Raw genomic sequence first — 21674 nt, 5'->3', positions numbered from 1 at the left:
GCAGCTAAAGGGGGCACAACCAGTTACTGAGTGTCAGGGGGACAACCTTTTCATACAGGGGAACTGGGTGTTGCATAACTTTGTTATTAAATAAAATAAGTATAAAAAAAATGTTATTTGTAAACTCAGGTTCCCTTTATCTAATATTAGGTTTTGGTTATAGATCTGATAACAAGTGTCAATAATATGCAAAAAAAAATAGATAAAATCAGAAAGGAGGCCAAAACTTTTTCACAACACTGTAGTAGATAATCGGGTTTCATTTGGGATGCAGATTTAATCCACATTGAAAATGGCCCCTTTAGAAAAGGTTACATCTGCTATATTATATATGTGATATTACACAGCATCTGCTTTGCGTTTTTGAACGATCGGCTCTCTTTCATAAACTCTCTCGATTTTGTCCGTCTTTTCCCAAATGCATCACACACACACAAGATTAATTTCATTAAACCCGATGAAAAAAAAAACGTTTTTTTGTTTGTTGATAAATGATATTTGACTGACTACTGACTACAGGTGCCCAGAGGAGTGGCTGTATGCTGTACTAGTAGGCAATAGATGCCTCATACAGGGAGAGGTGAATGAATTGATACACACACACACCTTTATCAAAGATGTAGTGACACTTTCCAGTACACACTGTGTCTCTAACCCCCTCCGTTGAAAACACACTATAAAGACTGTGACTCTAACTCCCTCTGTTGAAAACACACTATAAAGACTAACTCCCTCTGTTGAAAACACACTATAAAGACTAACTCCCTCTGTTGAAAACACACTATAAAGACTGTGTCTCCCTCTGTTGAAAACACACTATAAAGACTAACTCCCTCTGTTGAAAACACACTATAAAGACTGTGACTCCCTCTGTTGAAAACACACTATAAAGACTAACTCCCTCTGTTGAAAACACACTATAAAGACTGTGACTCCCTCTGTTGAAAACACACTATAAAGACTAACCCCCTCTGTTGAAAACACACTATAAAGACTGTGACTCCCTCTGTTGAAAACACACTATAAAGACTGTGACTCGAACTCCCTCTGTTGAAAACATACTATAAAGACTGTGACTCCCTCTGTTGAAAACATACTATAAAGACTGTGACTCCCTCTGTTGAAAACACACTATAAAGACTGTGACTCCCTCTGTTGAAAACACACTATAAAGACTAACTCCCTCTGTTGAAAACACACTATAAAGACTGTGACTCCCTCTGTTGAAAACACACTATAAAGACTAACTCCCTCTGTTGAAAACATACTATAAAGACTGTGACTCTGACTCCCTCTGTTGAAAACATACTATAAAGACTGTGACTCTAACTCCCTCTGTTGAAAACATACTATAAAGACTGTGACTCCCTCTGTTGAAAACATACTATAAAGACTGTGACTCTAACTCCCTCTGTTGAAAACATACTATAAAGACTTTGACTCTAACTCCCTCTGTTGAAAACACACTATAAAGACTGTGACTCCCTCTGTTGAAAACATACTATAAAGACTGTGACTCTAACTCCCTCTGTTGAAAACATACTATAAAGACTAACTCCCTCTGTTGAAAACACACTATAAAGACTAACTCCCTCTGTTGAAAACACACTATAAAGACTGTGACTCACTCTGTTGAAAACACACTATAAAGACTAACTCCCTCTGTTGAAAACACACTATAAAGACTGTGACTCCCTCTGTTGAAAACACACTATAAAGACTGTGACTCTAACTCCCTCTGTTGAAAACATACTATAAAGACTGTGACTCTAACTCCTTCTGTTGAAAACATACTATAAAGATTGTGACTCCCTCTATTGAAAACACACTATAAAGACTGTGACTCTAACTCCCTCTGTTGAAAACATACTATAAAGACTGTGACTCCCTCTGTTGAAAACATACTATAAAGACTGTGACTCCCTCTGTTGAAAACACACTATAAAGACTGTGACTCCCTCTGTTGAAAACACACTATAAAGACTAACTCCCTCTGTTGAAAACACACTATAAAGACTGTGACTCCCTCTGTTGAAAACACACTATAAAGACTAACTCCCTCTGTTGAAAACATACTATAAAGACTGTGACTCTAACTCCCTCTGTTGAAAACATACTATAAAGACTGTGACTCTAACTCCCTCTGTTGAAAACATACTATAAAGACTGTGACTCCCTCTGTTGAAAACATACTATAAAGACTGTGACTCTAACTCCCTCTGTTGAAAACATACTATAAAGACTGTGACTCTAACTCCCTCTGTTGAAAACACACTATAAAGACTGTGACTCCCTCTGTTGAAAACATACTATAAAGACTGTGACTCTAACTCCCTCTGTTGAAAACATACTATAAAGACTAACTCCCTCTGTTGAAAACACACTATAAAGACTAACTCCCTCTGTTGAAAACACACTATAAAGACTGTGACTCACTCTGTTGAAAACACACTATAAAGACTAACTCCCTCTGTTGAAAACACACTATAAAGACTGTGACTCCCTCTGTTGAAAACACACTATAAAGACTGTGACTCTAACTCCCTCTGTTGAAAACATACTATAAAGACTGTGACTCTAACTCCTTCTGTTGAAAACATACTATAAAGATTGTGACTCCCTCTGTTGAAAACACACTATAAAGACTGTGACTCTAACTCCCTCTGTTGAAAACATACTATAAAGACTGTGACTCTAACTCCCTCTGTTGAAAACATACTATAAAGACTGTGACTCCCTCTGTTGAAAACACACTATAAAGACTGTGACTCCCTCTGTTGAAAACACACTATAAAGACTGTGACTCTAACTCCCTCTGTTGAAAACATACTATAAAGACTGTGACTACCTCTGTTGAAAACATACTATAAAGACTGTGACTCTAACTCCCTCTGTTGAAAACACACTATAAAGACTGTGACTCCCTCTGTTGAAAACATACTATAAAGACTGTGACTCCCTCTGTTGAAAACACACTATAAAGACTGTGACTCCCTCTGTTGAAAACATACTATAAAGACTGTGACTCCCTCTGTTGAAAACATACTATAAAGACTGTGGCTCTAACTCCCTCTGTTGAAAACACACTATAAAGACTGTGGCTCCCTCTGTTGAAAACACACTATAAAGACTGTGACTCCCTCTGTTGAAAACACACTATAAAGACTGTGACTCTAACTCCCTCTGTTGAAAACACACTATAAAGACTGTGACTCTAACTCCCTCTGTTGAAAACATACTATAAAGATTGTGACTCCCTCTGTTGAAAACACACTATAAAGACTGTGACTCCCTCTGTTGAAAACATACTATAAAGACTGTGACTCCCTCTGTTGAAAACATACTATAAAGACTGTGACTCTAACTCCCTCTGTTGAAAACATACTATAAAGACTGTGACTCACTCTGTTGAAAACACACTATAAAGACTAACTCCCTCTGTTGAAAACACACTATAAAGACTGTGACTCCCTCTGTTGAAAACACACTATAAAGACTGTGACTCCCTCTGTTGAAAACACACTATAAAGACTAACTCCCTCTGTTGAAAACACACTATAAAGACTAACTCCCTCTGTTGAAAACACACTATAAAGACTGTGACTCCCTCTGTTGAAAACACACTATAAAGACTGTGACTCTAACTCCCTCTGTTGAAAACATACTATAAAGACTGTGTCTCCCTCTGTTGAAAACATACTATAAAGACTGTGACTCCCTCTGTTGAAAACATACTATAAAGACTGTGACTCCCTCTGTTGAAAACACACTATAAAGACTGTGACTCCCTCTGTTGAAAACACACTATAAAGACTGTGACTCTAACTCCCTCTGTTGAAAACATACTATAAAGACTGTGTCTCTAACTCCCTCTGTTGAAAACATACTATAAAGACTGTGACTCCCTCTGTTGAAAACATACTATAAAGACTGTGACTCTAACTCCCTCTGTTGAAAACATACTATAAAGACTGTGACTCCCTCTGTTGAAAACATACTATAAAGACTGTGTCTCTAACTCCCTCTGTTGAAAACACACTATAAAGACGAACTCCCTCTGTTGAAAACACACTATAAAGACTGTGACTCTAACTCCCTCTGTTGAAAACATACTATAAAGACTGTGACTCCCTCTGTTGAAAACATACTATAAAGACTGTGACTCTAACTCCCTCTGTTGAAAACATACTATAAAGACTGTGACTCCCTCTGTTGAAAACACACTATAAAGACTGTGACTCCCTCTGTTGAAAACATACTATAAAGACTGTGGCTCTAACTCCCTCTGTTGAAAACATACTATAAAGACTGTGACTCTAACTCCCTCTGTTGAAAACATACTATAAAGACTGTGACTCTAACTCCCTCTGTTGAAAACATACTATAAAGACTGTGACTCCCTCTGTTGAAAACATACTATAAGGACTGTGACTCACTCTGTTGAAAACACACTATAAAGACTAACTCCCTCTGTTGAAAACACACTATAAAGACTGTGACTCCCTCTGTTGAAAACACACTATAAAGACTGTGACTCACTCTGTTGAAAACACACTATAAAGACTAACTCCCTCTGTTGAAAACACACTATAAAGACTAACTCCCTCTGTTGAAAACACACTATAAAGACTGTGACTCTAACTCCCTCTGTTGAAAACATACTATAAAGACTGTGACTCCCTCTGTTGAAAACATACTATAAAGACTGTGACTCTAACTCCCTCTGTTGAAAACACACTATAAAGACTGTGACTCCCTCTGTTGAAAACATACTATAAAGACTGTGACTCCCTCTGTTGAAAACATACTATAAAGACTGTGACTCTAACTCCCTCTGTTGAAAACATACTATAAAGACTGTGACTCCCTCTGTTGAAAACACACTATAAAGACTGTGACTCCCTCTGTTGAAAACACACTATAAAGACTGTGACTCTAACTCCCTCTGTTGAAAACATACTATAAAGACTGTGACTCCCTCTGTTGAAAACATACTATAAAGACTGTGACTCTAACTCCCTCTGTTGAAAACACACTATAAAGACTGTGACTCCCTCTGTTGAAAACATACTATAAAGACTGTGACTCCCTCTGTTGAAAACACACTATAAAGACTGTGACTCCCTCTGTTGAAAACATACTATAAAGACTGTGACTCCCTCTGTTGAAAACATACTATAAAGACTGTGGCTCTAACTCCCTCTGTTGAAAACACACTATAAAGACTGTGGCTCCCTCTGTTGAAAACACACTATAAAGACTGTGACTCCCTCTGTTGAAAACACACTATAAAGACTGTGACTCTAACTCCCTCTGTTGAAAACACACTATAAAGACTGTGACTCTAACTCCCTCTGTTGAAAACATACTATAAAGATTGTGACTCCCTCTGTTGAAAACACACTATAAAGACTGTGACTCCTCTGTTGAAAACATACTATAAAGACTGTGACTCCCTCTGTTGAAAACATACTATAAAGACTGTGACTCTAACTCCCTCTGTTGAAAACATACTATAAAGACTGTGACTCACTCTGTTGAAAACACACTATAAAGACTAACTCCCTCTGTTGAAAACACACTATAAAGACTGTGACTCCCTCTGTTGAAAACACACTATAAAGACTGTGACTCCCTCTGTTGAAAACACACTATAAAGACTAACTCCCTCTGTTGAAAACACACTATAAAGACTAACTCCCTCTGTTGAAAACACACTATAAAGACTGTGACTCCCTCTGTTGAAAACACACTATAAAGACTGTGACTCTAACTCCCTCTGTTGAAAACATACTATAAAGACTGTGTCTCCCTCTGTTGAAAACATACTATAAAGACTGTGACTCCCTCTGTTGAAAACATACTATAAAGACTGTGACTCCCTCTGTTGAAAACACACTATAAAGACTGTGACTCCCTCTGTTGAAAACACACTATAAAGACTGTGACTCTAACTCCCTCTGTTGAAAACATACTATAAAGACTGTGTCTCTAACTCCCTCTGTTGAAAACATACTATAAAGACTGTGACTCCCTCTGTTGAAAACATACTATAAAGACTGTGACTCTAACTCCCTCTGTTGAAAACATACTATAAAGACTGTGACTCCCTCTGTTGAAAACATACTATAAAGACTGTGTCTCTAACTCCCTCTGTTGAAAACACACTATAAAGACGAACTCCCTCTGTTGAAAACACACTATAAAGACTGTGACTCTAACTCCCTCTGTTGAAAACATACTATAAAGACTGTGACTCCCTCTGTTGAAAACATACTATAAAGACTGTGACTCTAACTCCCTCTGTTGAAAACATACTATAAAGACTGTGACTCCCTCTGTTGAAAACACACTATAAAGACTGTGACTCCCTCTGTTGAAAACATACTATAAAGACTGTGGCTCTAACTCCCTCTGTTGAAAACATACTATAAAGACTGTGACTCTAACTCCCTCTGTTGAAAACATACTATAAAGACTGTGACTCTAACTCCCTCTGTTGAAAACATACTATAAAGACTGTGACTCCCTCTGTTGAAAACATACTATAAGGACTGTGACTCACTCTGTTGAAAACACACTATAAAGACTAACTCCCTCTGTTGAAAACACACTATAAAGACTGTGACTCCCTCTGTTGAAAACACACTATAAAGACTGTGACTCACTCTGTTGAAAACACACTATAAAGACTAACTCCCTCTGTTGAAAACACACTATAAAGACTGTGACTCCCTCTGTTGAAAACACACTATAAAGACTGTGACTCTAACTCCCTCTGTTGAAAACATACTATAAAGACTGTGACTCTAACTCCCTCTGTTGAAAACATACTATAAAGATTGTGACTCCCTCTGTTGAAAACACACTATAAAGACTGTGACTCTAACTCCCTCTGTTGAAAACATACTATAAAGACTGTGACTCTAACTCCCTCTGTTGAAAACATACTATAAAGACTGTGACTCCCTCTGTTGAAAACACACTATAAAGACTGTGACTCCCTCTGTTGAAAACACACTATAAAGACTGTGACTCTAACTCCCTCTGTTGAAAACATACTATAAAGACTGTGACTCCCTCTGTTGAAAACATACTATAAAGACTGTGACTCTAACTCCCTCTGTTGAAAACACACTATAAAGACTGTGACTCCCTCTGTTGAAAACATACCATAAAGACTGTGACTCCCTCTGTTGAAAACACACTATAAAGACTGTGACTCCCTCTGTTGAAAACATACTATAAAGACTGTGACTCCCTCTGTTGAAAACATACTATAAAGACTGTGGCTCTAACTCCCTCTGTTGAAAACACACTATAAAGACTGTGGCTCCCTCTGTTGAAAACACACTATAAAGACTGTGACTCCCTCTGTTGAAAACACACTATAAAGACTGTGACTCTAACTCCCTCTGTTGAAAACACACTATAAAGACTGTGACTCTAACTCCCTCTGTAGAAAACATACTATAAAGATTGTGACTCCCTCTGTTGAAAACACACTATAAAGACTGTGACTCCCTCTGTTGAAAACATACTATAAAGACTGTGACTCCCTCTGTTGAAAACATACTATAAAGACTGTGACTCTAACTCCCTCTGTTGAAAACATACTATAAAGACTGTGACTCTAACTCCCTCTGTTGAAAACACACTATAAAGACTGTGGCTCTAACTCCCTCTGTTGAAAACATACTATAAAGACTGTGACTCCCTCTGTTGAAAACACACTATAAAGACTGTGACTCCCTCTGTTGAAAACACACTATAAAGACTAACTCCCTCTGTTGAAAACACACTATAAAGACTAACTCCCTCTGTTGAAAACACACTATAAAGACTGTGACTCCCTCTGTTGAAAACACACTATAAAGACTGTGACTCTAACTCCCTCTGTTGAAAACATACTATAAAGACTGTGACTCTAACTCCCTCTGTTGAAAACATACTATAAAGATTGTGACTCCCTCTGTTGAAAACACACTATAAAGACTGTGACTCTAACTCCCTCTGTTGAAAACATACTATAAAGACTGTGACTCTAACTCCCTCTGTTGAAAACATACTATAAAGACTGTGACTCCCTCTGTTGAAAACACACTATAAAGACTGTGACTCCCTCTGTTGAAAACACACTATAAAGACTGTGACTCTAACTCCCTCTGTTGAAAACATACTATAAAGACTGTGACTCCCTCTGTTGAAAACATACTATAAAGACTGTGACTCTAACTCCCTCTGTTGAAAACACACTATAAAGACTGTGACTCCCTCTGTTGAAAACATACCATAAAGACTGTGACTCCCTCTGTTGAAAACACACTATAAAGACTGTGACTCCCTCTGTTGAAAACATACTATAAAGACTGTGACTCCCTCTGTTGAAAACATACTATAAAGACTGTGGCTCTAACTCCCTCTGTTGAAAACACACTATAAAGACTGTGGCTCCCTCTGTTGAAAACACACTATAAAGACTGTGACTCCCTCTGTTGAAAACACACTATAAAGACTGTGACTCTAACTCCCTCTGTTGAAAACACACTATAAAGACTGTGACTCTAACTCCCTCTGTAGAAAACATACTATAAAGATTGTGACTCCCTCTGTTGAAAACACACTATAAAGACTGTGACTCCCTCTGTTGAAAACATACTATAAAGACTGTGACTCCCTCTGTTGAAAACATACTATAAAGACTGTGACTCTAACTCCCTCTGTTGAAAACATACTATAAAGACTGTGACTCTAACTCCCTCTGTTGAAAACACACTATAAAGACTGTGGCTCTAACTCCCTCTGTTGAAAACATACTATAAAGACTGTGACTCCCTCTGTTGAAAACACACTATAAAGACTGTGACTCCCTCTGTTGAAAACACACTATAAAGACTAACTCCCTCTGTTGAAAACACACTATAAAGACTAACTCCCTCTGTTGAAAACACACTATAAAGACTGTGACTCCCTCTGTTGAAAACACACTATAAAGACTGTGACTCCCTCTGTTGAAAACACACTATAAAGACTGTGACTCTAACTCCCTCTGTTGAAAACATACTATAAAGACTGTGACTCCCTCTGTTGAAAACATACTATAAAGACTGTGACTCTAACTCCCTCTGTTGAAAACACACTATAAAGACTGTGACTCCCTCTGTTGAAAACACACTATAAAGACTGTGACTCTAACTCCCTCTGTTGAAAACATACTATAAAGACTGTGACTCCCTCTGTTGAAAACATACTATAAAGACTGTGACTCTAACTCCCTCTGTTGAAAACACACTATAAAGACTGTGACTCCCTCTGTTGAAAACATACCATAAAGACTGTGACTCCCTCTGTTGAAAACACACTATAAAGACTGTGACTCCCTCTGTTGAAAACATACTATAAAGACTGTGACTCCCTCTGTTGAAAACATACTATAAAGACTGTGGCTCTAACTCCCTCTGTTGAAAACACACTATAAAGACTGTGGCTCCCTCTGTTGAAAACACACTATAAAGACTGTGACTCCCTCTGTTGAAAACACACTATAAAGACTGTGACTCTAACTCCCTCTGTTGAAAACACACTATAAAGACTGTGACTCTAACTCCCTCTGTAGAAAACATACTATAAAGATTGTGACTCCCTCTGTTGAAAACACACTATAAAGACTGTGACTCCCTCTGTTGAAAACATACTATAAAGACTGTGACTCCCTCTGTTGAAAACATACTATAAAGACTGTGACTCTAACTCCCTCTGTTGAAAACATACTATAAAGACTGTGACTCTAACTCCCTCTGTTGAAAACACACTATAAAGACTGTGGCTCTAACTCCCTCTGTTGAAAACATACTATAAAGACTGTGACTCCCTCTGTTGAAAACACACTATAAAGACTGTGACTCCCTCTGTTGAAAACACACTATAAAGACTAACTCCCTCTGTTGAAAACACACTATAAAGACTAACTCCCTCTGTTGAAAACACACTATAAAGACTGTGACTCCCTCTGTTGAAAACACACTATAAAGACTGTGACTCTAACTCCCTCTGTTGAAAACATACTATAAAGACTGTGTCTCCCTCTGTTGAAAACATACTATAAAGACTGTGACTCCCTCTGTTGAAAACATACTATAAAGACTGTGACTCCCTCTGTTGAAAACACACTATAAAGACTGTGACTCTAACTCCCTCTGTTGAAAACACACTATAAAGACTGTGACTCCCTCTGTTGAAAACACACTATAAAGACTGTGACTCTAACTCCCTCTGTTGAAAACATACTATAAAGACTGTGTCTCTAACTCCCTCTGTTGAAAACATACTATAAAGACTGTGACTCCCTCTGTTGAAAACATACTATAAAGACTGTGACTCTAACTCCCTCTGTTGAAAACATACTATAAAGACTGTGACTCCCTCTGTTGAAAACATACTATAAAGACTGTGTCTCTAACTCCCTCTGTTGAAAACACACTATAAAGACTAACTCCCTCTGTTGAAAACACACTATAAAGACTGTGACTCCCTCTGTTGAAAACACACTATAAAGACTGTGACTCTAACTCCCTCTGTTGAAAACATACTATAAAGACTGTGACTCCCTCTGTTGAAAACATACTATAAAGACTGTGACTCTAACTCCCTCTGTTGAAAACATACTATAAAGACTGTGACTCCCTCTGTTGAAAACACACTATAAAGACTGTGACTCCCTCTGTTGAAAACATACTATAAAGACTGTGACTCTAACTCCCTCTGTTGAAAACATACTATAAAGACTGTGACTCTAACTCCCTCTGTTGAAAACACACTATAAAGACTGTGACTCCCTCTGTTGAAAACATACTATAAAGACTGTGACTCTAACTCCCTCTGTTGAAAACATACTATAAAGACTGTGACTCTAACTCCCTCTGTTGAAAACATACTATAAAGACTGTGACTCTAACTCCCTCTGTTGAAAACATACTATAAAGACTGTGACTCCCTCTGTTGAAAACATACTATAAAGACTGTGACTCTAACTCCCTCTGTTGAAAACATACTATAAAGACTGTGACTCTAACTCCCTCTGTTGAAAACACACTATAAAGACTGTGACTCCCTCTGTTGAAAACATACTATAAAGACTGTGACTCCCTCTGTTGAAAACATACTATAAAGACTGTGACTCTAACTCCCTCTGTTGAAAACATACTATAAAGACTGTGACTCTAACTCCCTCTGTTGAAAACACACTATAAAGACTGTGACTCCCTCTGTTGAAAACATACTATAAAGACTGTGACTCTAACTCCCTCTGTTGAAAACATACTATAAAGACTGTGACTCTAACTCCCTCTGTTGAAAACATACTATAAAGACTGTGACTCTAACTCCCTCTGTTGAAAACATACTATAAAGACTGTGACTCCCTCTGTTGAAAACATACTATAAAGACTGTGACTCTAACTCCCTCTGTTGAAAACATACTATAAAGACTGTGACTCTAACTCCCTCTGTTGAAAACACACTATAAAGACTGTGACTCCCTCTGTTGAAAACATACTATAAAGACTGTGACTCTAACTCCCTCTGTTGAAAACATACTATAAAGACTGTGACTCTAACTCCCTCTGTTGAAAACATACTATAAAGACTGTGACTCCCTCTGTTGAAAACATACTATAAAGACTGTGACTCCCTCTGTTGAAAACACACTATAAAGACTGTGACTCTAACTCCCTCTGTTGAAAACATACTATAAAGACTGTGACTCTAACTCCCTCTGTTGAAAACACACTATAAAGACTGTGGCTCTGACTCACTCTGTTGAAAGCATTTATTTATTTTGATTTAACCTTCACTTAACTAGGCAAGTCAGTTAAGAACACATTTTTATTTACAACGACAGCCTACCCCAGCCCTAACCCGGACGACGCTGAGCCAATTGTGTGCCACCCTATGGGACTCCCAATCACGGACGGTTGTGATACAGCCTGGAATCGAACCAGGTCTGTAGTGACTCCTCTAGCACTGAGAGGCAGTGCCTTAGACCTCTGCGCCACTCGGGAGCACCTCTCTTTTAAAAGCATGTTATTCGACACTGTTGAAAGCTTTTCAGCTCACCTAGCAATCAATGTGAGTTTCAGAGAGTTTCATATATCAGACACTTTTTTTTATTAGTTAAAAATATGTAGCATATATATATAGCAAAATATATAGCAAAAATATATAGCAAATATATAGCATATATATAGCAAAATATATAGCATATAGCAAAATATATAGCATATATATATAGCAAAATATATAGCATATATATAGCAAAATATATAGCATATATATGGCAAAATATATAGCATATATATAGCAAAATATATAGCATATATATAGCAAAATATATAGCATATGCTTTAAAGCACTGAGCCGTAGCGGACAACAGTTGTAGCATGTTATCGTGCATCATACAGGATTAATTATAATTTACAAGGCTGCTTGTTTGAGTTGAAAGACTTAAAGAGCCACAGAACACGCAGATTGGCACGTGTTTTTCTGTTGCTCATTAGAAAAAACGAGGTAAACCTAACCCTTTAACCGTAAACCTAACCCTTACCCTAACCCATAACCATAAACCTAACCCTTACCCTAACCCATAACCGTAAACCTAACCCTAACCCATAACCGTAAACCTCACCCTTACCATAACCCATAACCGTAAACCTAACCCTTACCCTAACCCATAACCGTAAAACTAACCCTTACCCTAACCCATAACCGTAAACCTAACCCTTACCATAACCCATAACCGTAAACCTAACCCTAACCCATAACCGTAAACCTAACCCTTACCCTAATCCATAACCGTAAACCTAACCCTTACCCTAACCCATAACCGTAAACCTAACTGATTGACACGTGTTTTTCTGTTGCTCATTAGAAGAAATTAGGTAAACCTGACCCTTACCCTAACCCATAACCGTAAACCTTACCCTAACCCATAACCTGTAAACCTAACCCTTACCCTAACCCATAACCGTAAACCTAACCCTAACCCATAACCGTAAACCTAACCTTTACCCTAACCCTAACCCATAACCGTAAACCTAACCCTAACCCATAACTGTAAACCTAACCCTTACCATAACCCTAACCCATAACCGTAAACCTAACCCTTACCCAACCCATAACCGTAAACCTAACCCTAACCGTAAACCTAACCCTTACCCTAACCCATAACCGTAAACCTAACCCTTACCATAACCCATAACCGTAAACCTAACCCTTACCATAACCCTAACCCATAACCATAAACCTAACCCTTACCCTAACCCATAACCGTAAACCTAACCCTTACCATAACCCTAACCCATAACCGTAAACCTAACCCTTACCATAACCCTAACCCATAACCATAAACCTAACCCTTACCCTAACCCATAACCGTAACCCTAACCCTTACCATAACCCTAACCGTAAACCTAACCCTTACCCTAACCCATAACCGTAAACCTAACCCTTACCATAACCCATAACCGTAAACCTAACCCTTACCATAACCCTAACCCATAACCATAAACCTAACCCTTACCCTAACCCATAACCGTAAACCTAACCCTTACCATAACCCATAACCGTAAACCTAACTGATTGACACGTGTTTTTCTGTTGCTCATTAGAAGAAACTAGGTTTTCAGTCTGGCGGAGGTGTGTTTCTCCGATTCTGCGTTTGGCTAATGATGTTGATCTCCACGAGACTCCGTAAACGCCAAAGTCTATTTCACTTCCTCAAAATCCCCAGAATGGATCTAAGATAATTCATGAAATATGTAATAAATTGACATTTGTTGTTGTTGTTGTTGTTGCTGAGGATGTTTTAGTTGCACAATTTGACATCTATCTAAGGTGTTTGGTGCAGTATTTCTCAAGTTAAAATATGTGCCATCTGTTGTCTTATGTAAACAAAGTCGGAGCTCCTGTGCAAGTCGGTCTCACTGTGCTATTGGATAGAGAGCAATCGCCGCAGCTGTTCACCCGATGTTGGTTAGGCAAATCGACATCTTCTAATCTAAACCCAACCTTAAAATGTACCTTTTGTAACACAACGGATGTTCCCAACTCCATTTTAGAGGAGACTGACTTCATGACCAAAAGTATCTTACTTCCATTTTGCAGTCATTTTGAACACTAGGAATAACTGTTTCTGACTGGGCCATTTTCATAAGGGATTCGTTGCTTTTAAAAAAAAGAAAAAAAAGACAGACGCTCTTTAATACCCATCACAACATGTTGCCATGGTTTCAGCAACGATGCATAAAAAGGCATGAAGTGTGAAGGAATAGGAGGTTTCTATGTGTTTAAATGGGCCTCATGGGTCTCTCCCTAGTATCCTGTCACAGCCTTACACACACATACACACACCATCTGTTTTGCTATCCTTGTGGGGACCTCATATGGACTTCCATTTAAAATCCTATTTTCCCTAACCCATAACCGTAAACATAACCCTTACCCTAACCCATAACCATAAACCTAACCCTTACCTTAACCCATAACCGTAAACCTAACCCTTACCATAACCCTAACCCATAACCGTGAACCTAACCCTTACCATAACCCTAACCCATAACTGTAAACCTAACCCTTACCATAACCCTAACCCATAACCGTAAACCTAACCCTTACCATAACCCTAACCCATAACCGTGAACCTAACCCTTACCATAACCCTAACCCATAACTGTAAACCTAACCCTTACCATAACCCTAACCCATAACCGTAAACCTAACCCTTACCCTAACCCATAACCGTAACCCTAACCCTTACCTTAAACCATAACCGTAAACCTAACCCTAACCCATAACCGTAACCCTTACCATAACCCTAACCCTTACCATAACCGTAAACCTAACCCTTACCCTAACCCCTAACCGTAAACCTAACCCTAACCCATAACCGTAACCCTAACCCTTACCTTAAACCATAACCATAAACCTAACCCTAACCCATAACCGTAAACCTAACCCTTACCCTAACCCCTAACCGTAAACCTAACCCATAACCGTAACCCTAACCCTTACCATAACCGTAAACCTAACCCTTACCCTAACCCCTAACCGTAAACCTAACCCTAACCCATAACCGTAACCCTAACCCTTACCATAACCCTAACCCATAACCGTAAACCTAAACCTTACCCTAACCCATAACCGTAACCCATAACCCTTACCCTAAACCCAAAACCCTTACCATAACCCTAAAATAGCCTTTGTCCTCGTGGGGCCCTGGGAAATGTCCCTATGGGGGCGAATTTTCCTTGTTTTACCATCCTTGTGAGGAGTTTTGGGGATTTCCTGTACCCACGAGGATAATAATACACACACACACACACACACACACACACACACACACACACACACACACACACACACACACAGCAACATGCATGTTAGCCATCTGCTGTGAGATAAGTGAATGAAGGTTAGCCCGCCGGTGCTAAGTGAAAGGTCTTAATTATGGAGGCTCAACCTCTCCACTAAATCATGTAGATACCAGGTCTACATCCCAAATGGCACCCTATATAGTGCACTACCGTAGCCCATAGGGTTCTGTTGAAAAGTAGCACCCTATATAGTGCACTACCGTAGCCCATAGGGTTCTGTTGAAAAGTAGCACACTATATAGGGCGTAGGGTGCCATTTGGTACGTGACCAACGACAGGAGGAGCAACCAGGACCGGGTCAAAACCGTAATGGGATGTTCAATATTTACTGCCATGAATGAATGCAAAACCATCATTCAGAACAAAACAACCTTATTATTCCCAGTAGTAAATATTTAATTATCGAGAGAAAATGTTTATAGAAGCAAATGACACTTTTAAATGCGCTTCTATTCCTTTAGTGGAATACTTGACAAGAGTGCTTGAAGCAGTAGCAGCAGTGTAAGAGTATGGCACAAAGTCCACGTGGATTAGGTTTCTCCGGGTATCTGGGAATATGCGGCACTCCATTACTACGTCTACACAAAGGCCTGCCGAAACATTTCTGCTGATACAAGTGTTACAAATGTATCCCTGTATTTATCACCCACTGCAATTACACTACTATTACTTTCCTATGTGGTTCATTAATGATTTGTTAGGTTGTCAAAATGAAGAAGAAAAATCAAATAGCCTGCAGCATTTAATCTTCTTGGTCAATATATTTTTGTGAAGGCACCTACTGATGTTGAGTGTTACAATCTGTATGCATGATCTGGTTCCTCTCTAGATTTCTTCCTAGGTTCCCTCCGTTCTAGGGAGGTCTTCCTAGGTTCCCTCCGTTCTAGGGAGGTCTTCCTAGGTTCCCTCCGTTCTAGGGAGGTCTTCCTAGGTTCCCTCCGTTCTAGGGAGTTCTTCCTAGGTTCCTGCGTTCTAGGGAGTTCTTCCTAGGTTCCTGCGTTCTAGGCAGGTCTTCCTAGGTTCCTGCGTTCTGGGGAGTTCTTCCTAGGTTCCTGTGTTCTAGGGAGTTCTTCCTAGGTTCCTGCGTTCTGGGGAGTTCTTCCTAGGTTCCTGCGTTCTAGGGAGTGCTTCCTAGGTTCCTGCGTTCTAGGGAGTTCTTCATAGGTTCCCTCCGTTCTAGGCAGGTCTTCATAGGTTCCTGCGTTCTAGGGAGTTCTTCATAGGTTCCTGTGTTCTAGGGAGTTCTTCCTAGGTTCCCTCCATTCTAGGGAGGTCTTCCTAGGTTCCTCCGTTCTAGGCAGGTCTTCCTAGGTTCCCTCCGTTCTAGGGAGTTCTTCCTAGGTTCCTGCGTTCTAGGGAGTTCTTCCTAGGTTCCTGCGTTCTAGGGAGTTCTTCCTAGGTTCCTCCGTTCTAGGGAGTTCTTCATAGGTTCCTCCGTTCTAGGGAGTTCTTCATAGGTCCCTCCGTTCTAGGGAGTTCTTCATAGGTTCCCTCCGTTCTAGGCAGGTCTTCATAGGTTCCTCCGTTCTAGGGAGTTCTTCATAGGTCCCTCCGTTCTAGGGAGTTCTTCATAGGTCCCTCCGTTCTAGGGAGTTCTTCCTAGGTCCCTCCGTTCTAGGGAGTTCTTCCTAGGTTCCTCCGTTCTAGGGAGTTCTTCATAGGTTCCCTCCGTTCTAGGGAGTTCTTCATAGGTTCCTCCGTTCTAGGGAGTTCTTCATAGGTTCCTGTGTTCTAGGGAGTTCTTCCTAGGTTCCCTCCGTTCTAGGGAGTTCTTCCTAGGTTCCTGTGTTCTAGGGAGTTCTTCCTAGGTTCCCTCCATTCTAGGGAGGTCTTCCTAGGTTCCTCCGTTCTAGGCAGGTCTTCCTAGGTTCCCTCCGTTCTAGGGAGTTCTTCCTAGGTTCCTGCGTTCTAGGGAGTTCTTCCTAGGTTCCTGCGTTCTAGGGAGTTCTTCCTAGGTTCCTCCGTTCTAGGGAGTTCTTCATAGGTTCCTCCGTTCTAGGGAGTTCTTCATAGGTCCCTCCGTTCTAGGGAGTTCTTCATAGGTTCCCTCCGTTCTAGGCAGGTCTTCATAGGTTCCTCCGTTCTAGGGAGTTCTTCATAGGTCCCTCCGTTCTAGGGAGTTCTTCATAGGTCCCTCCGTTCTAGGGAGTTCTTCCTAGGTCCCTCCGTTCTAGGGAGTTCTTCCTAGGTTCCTCCGTTCTAGGGAGTTCTTCATAGGTTCCCTCCGTTCTAGGGAGTTCTTCATAGGTTCCTCCGTTCTAGGGAGTTCTTCATAGGTTCCTGTGTTCTAGGGAGTTCTTCCTAGGTTCCCTCCGTTCTAGGGAGTTCTTCCTAGGTTCCTGTGTTCTAGGGAGTTCTTCCTAGGTTCCTCCGTTCTAGGGAGTTCTTCATAGGTTCCCTCTGTTCTAGGGAGTTCTTCATAGGTCCCTCCGTTCTAGGCAGGTCTTCCTAGGTTCCCTCCGTTCTAGGGAGGTCTTCCTAGGTTCCCTCCGTTCTAGGGAGTGCTTCCTGGTCACTGTGTTTCTGCGTTGCTTGCACTCTCTAGGTTTTTTTAGGCTGCGTTTCTGTAAAGCACTTCGTGACAACCGATGATGTAAAAAGGGTTTTATAAAATAAATCCGATTGATTGGTGTCGGCTTGTTACAGATCTGTTTGTATACAGGCTTAGTCTTATCCACATGATTCTCCCTGCAAATCTTCTCCAATCAAACTGAGTGAGTAAAGAGCAGGCTGCCTGCTCCATGGAAGACGAAACACATTCTTGTCCACAGAGCAGAGCCCGCCTCCCCTACACTACAGTACAAGTATATCTTTGCAGTGTTCTGCACTCTAATAAACATTCATCGGCTTGCTTATTTTATTGCCGTGGGCTTGATTGATGGCAAATCTATGCAATCCTAGGGATCGGGTGGAACTGCATAACAGTGACAAGTGTAGACAACGGTTTTAAATCAATAAGGCATAAGCCAAACGAAGAGTGGCTTTTCTGGCCTTCAAATCGATAACCACTATCATATTCCTTTGGCTTATTGTATGATGCAAATACTGTACGTCCTGATTTATATACTAATTTGTTTGCCATTTTGCAGGATGCAATCTCTTGATGCACCTTTTCTATTTCAAGAATGCCCAAAATGGGCACTTTGTATGACTATAATATATACATATGTTTATATTTATTGACCCGCACTTGTTTAGACAAGAGTTGAGGGAAATTCTGTGAGTATAATTTTTTGGACAAGCACACAAAATTCTGTTTTGTGCTGTAGGCTTTTATACACACACACAGGGGCGGACTGGGACCAGAAATTGGCGCTGGCATTTCTAACACACTGGACCATTTTTTCCCCCGAGGCCCCCACAACCGTCCATTATTTTCCCTGCTGGCCCTCAAAACAGTCATTTTATCCCCTCTGAGGCCCCCACAACCGTCCATTATTTTCCCTGCTGGCCCTCAAAACAGTCATTTTTCCCCCGAGGCCCCCACAACCGTCCATTATTTTCCCTGCTGGCCCTCAAAACAGTCATTTTTCCCCCCCTGAGGCCCCCACAACCATCCATTATTTTCCCTGCTGGCCCTCAAAACAGTCATTTTCCCCCTGAGGCCCCCACAACCGTCCATTAATTTCCCTGCTGGCCCCCACAACCGTCCATTATTTTCCCTGCTGGCCCCCACTTCAGCACATTTTACTCTTTGAGGCTCCTATTTATTATAAGCCAGATAATTATAATTGTTAGTTAGCTGTTAATAACTGTGTGGTAAGAAAGATGGACCAGCCCATTTGGCATTTGCCCTCCTGCCCTTACACAGACAAACATCATTTTCTCTAGAAATGCATCATGATTCAATTTGCATGCATGTCATATTGCAGGTTTTTATGTGTGCCGTTTGAAAGATAGTCTAATGACAGAAAATCGTATTATTAGCTCATTTGACCTCAAAGCGCGATAATTATGCTTGATGCTGTGGCGTTGGTTCTCGACCTTGTAACAGTGGAATGACGCGTGATGCTGCGTTACTTTCCACGTACCCATCTAGTCCACCACCGGAGAAAAGCATTGGTCTATCCCAGGCAGACCGGTCACTGTAGCCGCGCTGTTGAGAAGGAAACCGAACCGTACTGGTCGAGGGGAAAGGCATCCTGTGCCTCTCTGCCTTTTGCAGTGCGGCTGCTTTGGAGATACGAGGGACAATTCATCTATTCCTTTCCTGAAAGGATTTCACCCATAAATTATAAGGACCAGTACACCGAATAAGGTGAATACATTTATGAATACATATGGACTTGTAGCTAGTTTCAGCTTGAGAGGGAGAGAGAGAGAGAAGACCGTGTGTGTGTAGTGCCGCTGCGATTTGCGAGATCATTCACCACCACTCGTTTATATAGATAGACTAGTCTAAACCAACAACCTTTTCTAATCCAATTGTGTTATGCCGATTAGCCAAAGACCGAGGAGATAAAAGCACTTGGCATGGCGTGTTGACAGCGGCTGTAGGAGACATAATGTTGCCGTTGTGTTAACCAGGACCGCTTGATTTCACCGGGAGTAACAAAATGTCGGCCACGGTTCCTTCTAACCGAAACGAAGGTAGCGCATGTAAAGAGAAAGCTGTTAACTGTGTGTGTGTGTGTGTGTGGTAAGAAATCATACAAAAAACACCCATAAACTTAGGACAAGCATGGTGGTTGAACTATGACACAGCATCTTTACTCTGCACATTTCAGCGGTGTGTGTGTGTGTGTGTGGTCTTACCCCCAGAATGAAGCACCTAAGTCGCTCAGTTTAAAGTCTGCTGTTGCTTGAGCTACACTATGTGACTGTTAATTAATACATGTCATACAACCAGGTAATAATACAGGTAGTTTGCAACATTGTATACTGAGATGTTAAGTTAGATTCAGTTAGATTGTAACTACATGGCTAAATATCGCCTCGATGTTATTAACAACACAGGTTAGCTGGTTAGCAAGCGGGCTAAAATAGCATTACATTGGTCAGCTGTTCAGATCACGTTTTCAAGGGGGTTAGCTAGTGATGTTTGATCGGGGATTTTTTTCTAGGTAACCATTATATTTATAACAGGCTAGTTTTAAGTATGGTTATATCTAGCTACCTCCATCACCAAGTCACCTGTTGAATATAGATGATCGGGCAGCATCAGTCCTCCCAACAGGAGTCCTGCCCTGTTGGGCGTTGTCCTGTAGCCACGATAACTTTTACCAACTTGGTTACATGGAGGACAAGAGGCAACTGGTGCTTTCAAGACAACTGGGAACCTAGTAATCTCCAGCTCGTAAAGACTGAGCTCTAGAAAGATAGATTTGTTTTTCTTCTTCTCCAGAGTTCCCAGTTGTTTTGAAAGCAGTATTAGGACTTGTGATTGTGACCTTTTTAAACTTGTGTGTGTGTGTGTATGTGAAGGGGACACACTCTTTTCACGCCACATTGATCGTAGCAGAATGTAAGAAAGTGGCAGAGTAAATTCAACTACACCTGTGTTTCATCACAAAAGCGGAGAGCAACGTCTTTCCAGTAAAGTCCACGAAGCATATTGCATGTAACAAACAGTTACAAGAGGTGTATTTTCTTAATGTTTAAAAATAATAAAATCTACTTGTACTGCTTGCATCAGTTACTTGATGTGGAATAGAGTTCCATGTAGTCATGTCTCTATGTAGTACTGTGGAATAGAGTTCCATGTAGTCATGTCTCTATGTAGTACTGTGGAATAGAGTTCCATGTAGTCATGTCTCTATGTAGTACTGTGGAATAGAGTTCCATGTAGTCATGGCTCTATGTAGTACTGTGGAATAGAGTTCCATGTAGTCATGGCTCTATGTAGTACTGTGGAATAGAGTTACATATAGTCATGTCTCTATGTAGTACTGTGGAATAGAGTTCCATGTAGTCATGTCTCTATGTAGTACTGTGGAATAGAGTTCCATGTAATCATGTCTCTATGTAGTAGTGTGGAATAGAGTTCCATGTAGTCATGTCTCTATGTAGTACTGTGGAATAGAGTTCCATGTAGTCATGGCTCTATGTAGTACTGTGGAATAGAGTTCCATGTAGTCATGGCTCTATGTAGTACTGTGGAATAGAGTTACATGTAGTCATGTCTCTATGTAGTACTGTGGAATAGAGTTACATGTAGTCATGTCTCTATGTAGTACTGTGCGCCTCCCATAGTCTGTCTGTTCTGGGGAGCATCAGACTAACAGCGTTTAAAAATAGGCTGCTTTT

At 40.4% G+C, this 21674-nt stretch overlaps 1 protein-coding gene across 5 annotated transcripts in view; it reads left to right on the top strand.

Moving 5' to 3' along the window:
• Positions 1–19485: 19485 nt before the first annotated feature.
• LOC115123518 (tight junction protein ZO-1-like) overlaps positions 19486–21674 on the top strand; it is a 224165-nt gene continuing 221976 nt past the window's right edge. For all 5 annotated transcript variants that reach the window (XM_065022267.1, XM_065022266.1, XM_065022265.1 and 2 more), the window contains exon 1: positions 19486–19686. The gene's annotated coding sequence lies outside the window, so the exon portion shown is untranslated. The remainder of the gene's footprint in view (positions 19687–21674) is intronic.

The sequence above is a fragment of the Oncorhynchus nerka genome, linkage group LG9a (genome assembly GCF_034236695.1).
Source record: "Oncorhynchus nerka isolate Pitt River linkage group LG9a, Oner_Uvic_2.0, whole genome shotgun sequence".
NCBI lineage: Eukaryota > Metazoa > Chordata > Actinopteri > Salmoniformes > Salmonidae > Oncorhynchus > Oncorhynchus nerka.
The sequence above is the reverse complement of the archived record's forward strand: the minus strand, read 5'-3'. Positions and strand labels throughout refer to the sequence as shown.